General features: G+C 44.3%; 1 long non-coding RNA gene across 1 annotated transcript; it reads left to right on the top strand.

The window, feature by feature from the left end:
- Positions 1-4,967: 4,967 nt before the first annotated feature.
- Positions 4,968-7,861, top strand: LOC128929156 (uncharacterized). Its single transcript, XR_013523311.1, has 3 exons — positions 4,968-5,021; positions 5,350-5,756; positions 6,828-7,861. It is a non-coding gene; the product is annotated as an uncharacterized LOC128929156 (long non-coding RNA).
- Positions 7,862-8,491: the final 630 nt, after the last annotated feature.

The raw sequence follows: 8,491 nt of genomic DNA, 5'->3' as shown, positions 1-8,491 counted from the left end.
CAGAAAGGGAGAAAATTTTCACAGTCTACCCATATGACAAAGGGCTAATATCCAGAATCTACAAAGAACTTAAAGAAATTTACCAAAAAAAAAAAAAAAAATCCCATCAAGAAGTGGATGAAGGATATGAATAGGCACTTCTCTAAAGAAGACATGCAGCCAACAAACATATTTTAAAAAACTCATCATCACTGGTCATTAGAGAAATGCAAATCAAAACCACAATGAGATAGCATCTCATGTCAGTTAGAATGGTGATCATTAAAAAGTCAGGAAACAACAGATGCTGGAGAGGATGTGGAGAAATAGGAACACTTTTACACTGTTGGTGGGGGTGTACATTAGTTCAACCATTGTGGAAGACTGTGGCAATTCCTCAAGGATCTAGAACTAGAAATACGATTTGACACAGCAATCCTATTACTGGGTATAGACTCAAAAGATTATAAACCATTCTAGTATAAAGACACATATATGTTTATTGCAGCACTGTTCACAATAGCAAAGACTTGGAACCAACCCAAAGGCCCATCAATGATAGACTGGATAAAGAAAATGTAGCACATATACACCATGGAATACTATGCAGCTGTAAAGAAGGATGAGCTCATGTCCTTTGCAGGGACGTGGATGAATCTGGAAACCATCATTCTCAGCAAACTAACACAAGAACAGAAAACCAAACCCTGCATGTTCTCACTTGTAAGTGGGAGTTGAAAAATGAGAACCCATGGACACAGGTAGGGGATTATTACACACTGGGGCCTGTAAGGGGGTGGGGAGGGCGAGGGGAGGGATAGTATTATACCTAATGTAGATAATGAGTTGATGGGTGCAGCAAACCACCATGGCACATGTAAACCCATGTAACAAACCTGCACGTTCTGCACATGTACCCCAGAACTTAATTTTTAAAAAACCATCTTGAACTTTATGAAACTTATATTGAGAAATAAAGTTTATATTTTTTACTTTTACCTTTAATTTTTCCATGAACTTTTTCAAGTCTCCTTATATCTATGTGCACATACATAGAGAGATTTTATATGTGAATGTTTGTACTTAGAGAGAGATGTATATCACTATTTTCATAGGAAGGAGGATGCTGAGGCTTCTCTGCTTGAACACTTTCTTTTCCAAGCAGAAGCTGACAACCCTTCTCCTCTTCCCTGAATGAGTCCCAGAGTTTCTGAATCATCTCAACCATTTTGCATCTAGTTCTTAACTATTCGCAGCTAGTTCTCAGATTTGACTGCACATTAGAATCACCTGAGAACTGTGACGATGACTGCTCCTAGGGTTCTACCTCCAGAGATTCTGGTTTCTTGAGTATAGATCTTGGCTGGAGTGGGGTTGGAGTAGCTATTGTGTGGCCGGGGCATCAGGATTTTTAAAGATCCCCAAGTGGTTTTCTTGTGCGGCCCATTTGGAGAACCACTGATCTACATAACACATCCTCTCTGAACTGAGCTCAGAGCCTGGTGGGTTTCTGGGTGTTAATCATCTTCCAGGTCTCTGGCCTCATTTTGTGACTGCAGGGAGCATCCTCCCTCTATTGGCAGCTTTGTAGTCCCCATCTGGGTGCAAGAGACTGCAGGTGCTTGGAAGTGTCCATCCTGGAGTCATCATCAAAACCATCTACTTGTTTTGGGGTTATTCCAACTTTTATTTTAGGTTCAAGGGTACATGTGCAGGTTTGTTACAATGGGTAACCTGGGCATCGTGGGGATTTAACGTACAGACTATTTTGTCACCCGTAATTACCATAGTACTTGACAGGTAGTTTTGCTATCTTCACCCTCCTTCTATCCACTACCCTCAAGTAGGCCCTGGTGTCTGTTTTTCCTTTCTTTGTGTCCATGTGTACTCAATGTTTAACTCCCACTTATGAGAATATGTGATATTTGGTTTTCTGTTCATGTAATATGTTTAGGATAATGGCCTCCAGCTCCATTCATGTTGCTGCAAAAGACATCATCTCATCCTTTTTTATGTATGCATAGTATCCATGGTGAATATACACCGCAGTTTCTTTATCACGTCCACCATTGATAGGCATTTAGGTTGATTCCATGTCTTTACTATTGTGAATAGTGCTGGATGAACATGTGTGCATAGGTCTTCAGGATACCATGATTTATATTCCTTTGGGTATATACCCAGTAATGGAATTGCTGGGTCAAATGGTTGTTCTGTTATATGTTCTTTGAGAAATCTCCAGACTGCTTTCCATAGTGGCTGAACTAATTTTTCTAATGAACTAATTACATTCCCACCAGTAGGGTATAGAGATTTCCTTTTCTCTGCAGCCTCACCAACATCTGTTATTTTTTGACTTTTTAATCATTTCCATTCTGACTGGTATGAATACCTCATTGTGGTTTTGATTTGCATTGCTCTAATGATTAGTGACATTGAGCAGTTTTTCATATGCTTCTTGGCCCTATACGTATCTTCTTTTTAGATGTAGAAACATCAATTTTTTGCAGAGTTTCTATAGCTCAGCTTAGCACTAGGGAAGTGGGTGGGGGTTGTTAGGTGTACCGTGGGAAGGAGACCCTCTATAAAGAGAGCAGGGTGGGAACGAGCCCCTTGTTTTCAGAGTCTTTGGTTTTTTTTCAGTCAACACCCCTGTTCTATCCCAAAAACTTAGGCCTGTTTCTCTAGCAGCCTGGAAAATGTAAGTGTAGCGAGAAATACCTGTCTGCACCTGAAACTGGCAATCAGAGCACAGGGCCCTAAACCCCAGCACGGAGTGGTCTTTCCTACAGCTTGGACATGCCCTTTGCTCCTTCCCCCTGTAAGTCACCCTCCTTTTACGTTTTTCTAAAGAAAGTTATTTTTTCCACCTTGGAATGCCGGCTCGGAACAGCCTCTGGCATCTCGGAAGGCAGTGTACAGGTGCTTTTCATCTCTAATTGCCCCTGCTCCCCCATTTAAAAGAAACATTTTCAAAGCAATGGGAGCAAGTTACTCATTCAAATGCAGTTAACAAATAACAGGACTTAAGTGTGTAATCTGAAGTTAGTCAGCTTTGAAAATTTGCCCCGAGGAGTTAAAATTTCTGCTTCACTGGAAATTAGAAGAGAGGATGGGAGATGGGGGGATGTCCTTATGAGAGGAATTTTCAGCCCCTGGAATTTTATGTCTGATCTCCCTCGCATCTGAGCTGGAACGTGAGATCCAGAGCAAGATTGCAGGAGAGGGCGGGCTGGGGACAGTTCTGGGGCCTGCAGGTGTTCAGTTTCTGTGCCAACCAGCAAGGGCTTCTCCCCCTGCGCCAGCAAACACCCGCCAGGACTTGCTGGAGCCCATGTCAGTGGAGTCAGCTTATAAATTACTCTGGTTCATCATTCCACATTGGATCGAATCACAGAGCATGGAGTGTAGGGGTGCTGCAGCCTGGGCTTCAGGTGGAGGGCTTTCTGGAGGATCTCCACAAGCAAAGGCTGACCACGCAGTCATGACAAGCCACAGCCTCCAAGAGAGCACAGCCCCAAGCCTGCATCTTCTCTCATGCCTCAGGAGCAACTAAGCCAAAGGCTGGGAGCCTGGGCCCCTTCTCCCATTTCTTTTTTAATTATTGCTTTTTCTTTTAATATATATTTCCTGGCATCCTGTACCGTGAGAAGCAGGGACAGCAATGTCCTCTAGGGAGGCTGCACATAGTAAGTGTTCAATATAGTCAAGTGTCCAATAAATGTCAGTTCCCTTCTGTGGTTTAAGAAAATACACAGGCCCCCAGGGCCATATGTAAGAGATGTGACCCTTGAGTCCTAAAGTGGGGTCAGTAATAAGGGAAGGAAAATGAAGGAGGTCCGGACTCCTCATTAGGTAAGAAAAGGGACTTCACCTGTGCCTGCCAATCACAAGGACTCTCAGGTTTGGCTCTTTTGTGGACAGGTCCAGGCTTAAAAGAGGACTCATGGTGTAGGAATTCTGAAAATATTTATTAAAGGAAGAAAGGATGATTCAGTTAGAGGTGGGAGGGAAGGGGCCATAACTGAAGGAAGAGGCAGAAGGAAAGGGCTTCGAGTTTTCACTGAAGGTGGCTCCTGACCCTGTTGGCAGAATTCTGAGGAGGAAAAAGTACATATGTAATGCCACTTACTCCCCTTCAGAGCTTCAAAGAAGGTGTGGGGAGGCTGAAGGAGAAAGAACAGGAAGGGAAGAGTCAAGGCTGAAGTGCTCAAGTTCTCCCATTCTGTGCTAAGAATAGCAGGCTCTCTTCAGGGGAAATTCAGTCCCCCTTCCCACTATGGACCTAACCTCATCAGGCTCTCCAGCCTGCCCCAGACCACCCACCAACAGGGACGCAGGAGAGTTTGAGAGTGAATACATTCAAGGCCCAACCCCAGTACTTTACATATCTCCCCTCCAAATCTAGAAACCAATGCCTTGGCTCCCTATGATCCTACGACTTGGCTTTTTCTGCATAAATCTCCTTTCAAAATTCTTATCTTAGATCCAGTTGATACTGATTGACACTTTTATATTTTAATTAAATTTGCATTTACCCATTGAGTTTCATACCCAGCCTCATTCCAAAAACGATTGGAGGCAGCTTCTAACCCTTCACTGTGATAACCACCTCGATAAATCTGCCTTACCACCCCCATTCACAAACACCTGTATCCACGTCCACAAAATATAGATAATCTTCATAGTTTAATTGTAAAACAACACACAAAACACCTTTGAAACCTGGCTCCAAGTTTTAAAATAGGTGCATTATACTTTGTATGCTAGGGAGTTTCAGACAGGATTGTGTGTCCTGGCTACAGAAATGTAGTCTTGTGGGAGAGCCTGGTCTGCTGCATCTGGGAGCTGTTGAGACATGCTGGGATCCCCGTAAGTATGCCCACTCCCCACCCAGACGGGATGCTGATCCAGATGCTGGGGTTTGGATTCAGAATTTGGGACGGCCTGGAGTATGACTGCTTTGATTTTCTTTCCTTGTTATATCTAGAGAAAAAGAAGTACACAGGTTGTGTTGAAGAGCAGAGTCTTGTCCAAACCAGGTATTTGGAACATTGGAAAAGGGAGATTTTCCTCCCTTCCAGGAGCCCCTGCAGCATCCCAGGCCCTTTCCAACTCAGTTTCCAACTGAGTTTGCCAACTCAGGCCCTTTCCCAGACAAACTTGCCCCTTATCCCTCGGGGAGTCAGTTGATCCCAGCTGGAACTGTAATCCTTTGCTAAAAGGCCTCTTGGCCAAAGCCCAGCTCAGCAGGGAAGGGTTCAGCTTTGTCCTTGGGGGGCTTCTGCAGGAGGTCCCATTCTTGGGGGCTCCAACACTGTGGGAATCTGGCAGGTGCCCCTTCCCACGTTCACAGAGGTTGCTTTGCAGGGGTTTGAAACAGGACTTTCTTCTCTGGTGTTTATTTCGGTGAAATTCAAGAAAGTCCACGTGCAGTTTCACCCTGGGATAAAAGACGATCTTCTCTTCCTACCAGCAACTCCAAGCAAGATCCTCTCCCCAGCCCACAGGGCTACAGAGAAGGCAACGGGAACAAAGAAAGGGCATTTTACTCCTTGTTATTGGTTTTGAACCTAAAATGTGTAATTATCTTCTGCAAACACCTGAAGGACTTACGTAAAGCTCATCACAGGAGAAGGTATTTAAATAGGAAAGGAGGCAGCGTCTTTTGCCGGAGCAGGGAGCAGAATACTGTCGGAGCAAGCAAAATACTTGCTTTTGAAACCCCAGATTGACCTTGGAGGAGGAGGAGGAGAATAGCCTGCTGGCCTCCATGGGTGAGTCCTGTCGACACTTGGCATCCACCTTCCCATTCACTTTTCACAGCACTCTACGGTAAACCATTGCACAGACAAAGGAATGGAGGCTCAGAGAACTCGAGTAAATTGCCCGGAGACCCACAGCTACTCAGTGGTAGGATCCGAGTTTGAACCTAGGCTGGGTAATTCCAGAGCCCTTAGCCTTAGCCACTACACAAGACTCTTTCCCATATTATCACCACCCTGTCAGCCGTGCATTCCCTAGCTAGTAAGGCAAAGCAAAAGATACATGGGCTAAATGAATCTCACCCCTCAGATGGGCTAAGTCGCACAGCACTTTTGTTTTAATTGAGAATGTCCTTCAATGAGGTACAAACTGCCTGTTACATCCTATCTGCTTTGTGCATTTATAAATTTTGCCTGACCCTGGTGTGCAATTGAGTTTGCGATTCCAGGACTGCCACATTTCTATATGAAAAATGTCAGCTCTGTCTTATTTTGATAGTGTTAGGTTTTGGGGGGTGCCTTAGGAGGCTAGGAAGTCTTCTAAGTCACTTCTGAATTTAACATATTTATAGAACTGTTACAAGCTGATTGGGAATGTGGAAGCATGCTCACCAAAGACAGTTTTCCAGTTGTGAAGACAGTCAATGGTAGCTTGATGGGGATAACACTGAATCTGTAAATCACTTTGGGCAGTATGGCCATTTTCACGATATTGATTCTTCCTAACCATGAGCATGGAATGTTTCTCCATCTGTTTGTGTCGTCTCTTATTTCTTTGAGCAGTGATTTGTAGTTCTTGAAGAGGAACTTCAATCCCTGGTTAGTTGTATTCCTGGGTGTTTTATTCCCTTTGTAGCAATTGCGAATGGCAGCTCACACATGATTTGGCTCTCTGTTATTGGTGCATAGGAATGCTTGTGATTTTTGCACATTTTGTAATCCTGAGACTTTGCTGAAATTGCTCTAGTGATGAGCTTTTCCTTGGAACTTGAGGCTTTAGGAGAGAGTAGAATGGGCTGTTGAATGATAACAACAACAAAAAGATTTTCATACCTTTTTCTCTCATTGTTTTGTTGATGACAGATGCAATCCCAGATCACAGGGTTCAGCAGAGGAGCTTTTCTATTTCCTGGAGTTCACTGTGCCTTGGAGAGGGCAGGGGCACTGCCCTAGGGATTGTTATTTCAGACAATAATTTCACCCTACAAAGTGAAGGCAAGACAAAATGTCATTTTCCTTTTTATCTGTCATAAAGGCGCATTGGACTTGTAGAAGGTGCGTGCCTTTTAGACAGTAGGTGGACCAGGTAAAACCTGGATTCAAATCGAGCTTTTTCTGCTTCATAGCTGTATGACCTAGGACAGATTACATTAAGTTGCATTTTTGAGTCCTCATCAGGAAAATCAGATAAAAATGCAGACTTTATTGGAGTACCGTAAGGATCAGAGGCAATTTGAAAGACCCTATGCAGGACCCCTGGAAGACTATCAGAAGCAACGTGGGACACGCAGCACCACCCATGCTGGCCACTGGCTTGCACAGCAGGTCCTCAGATAATGTCATCTCATTTTTTCTTGTTTTGAACAGAGTCTCGCTCTGTGGCCCAGGCTGGAGTGCAGTGGCACAATCCCTGCTCAACCTCCTGGGCTCAAGAGATCCTCCCACCTCCTGAGTAGCTGGGATCACAGGCACACACCACCAAGCAACGGCTAATTTTTAAACTTTTTGCAGAGATGGGGGTCTCACTATGTTGCCCAGGCTACACCATGTCATTAGAACATGGATGAGAAAAAAAATCCATTCCTGCTGGGGCCACAGTCTGTGTGGAGTCTGCTCTCTCTTTCCATGTCTGCGTAGGTTTTCTCCAGGCTTTCCCACTTCCTCCCACATCCCAGCGATGTGCACGTTAGGTGAACTGGTGTATCTACATCATCCCAGTCTGAGCAATCATGGGTGTGGGTGAGTGTGCCCTGTGAAGGAATGGCATCTCTCTAGGGCTAGTCCCACCTTGCACCCTGAGCTGCCAGGAGAGGCTCTGACTACTCATGACCCTGAACTGTAATCACTGAGTAAATAATGATCTTACTTGTTTTTATTAATAAATGCATGTAAACCTCACATTTATTTCAGTGTTTACTATTAGAAGTGTTTTGAGTCTTTATCTAGAAGTTTGCTGATGTTTCTGTGATCTGAAACACACCGTGGGAACTCAACTCTTGTTTATAGCCATTAGTCAGTGGTAAAATTGGTTTTTCCTAAAGCTGCAGTTCCCAAGAACCTATGGATAACATTAACTTACTGTACCGTCAAGGTCGAAGGAACTGCTCTATTTCAGAATAGACGGCTGGACTTCACAAGAGTAGCAGATGCCACATAGCACATCGCCTGAAGTGGTGCTCAGAGGGTCAGGTTTCTGGTTTTCAATTATTAAAAACACACAAACAACGAACATCACCCTCTCCTACCCTTCTCACCCCACGTTGACAAAGCCAGCTTCAAACCCCTGGGTGAGAAACCTTCAAATGGCAGTTTGCTGCCCTCTGCTGTCCATGTTGAGAAGTGGGGGGAAGATGATTTGGGCAGTACCGCCAGCCTTAGAAATCCAAGGCGCTTGGGCGCCCTAGAGGTGGGGGAGCACTGGGAAAAGCCACATAATCGGAGGGGTCTAGTGAACCATGAAAATGTGGGACACTTTGTTAAAAACAGTGAGAATTTCAAGACAGCAAACAGTATTAAGCTAAGCTGTG

The sequence above is a fragment of the Callithrix jacchus genome, chromosome 10 (genome assembly GCF_049354715.1).
Source record: "Callithrix jacchus isolate 240 chromosome 10, calJac240_pri, whole genome shotgun sequence".
NCBI lineage: Eukaryota > Metazoa > Chordata > Mammalia > Primates > Cebidae > Callithrix > Callithrix jacchus.
The sequence above is the reverse complement of the archived record's forward strand: the minus strand, read 5'-3'. Positions and strand labels throughout refer to the sequence as shown.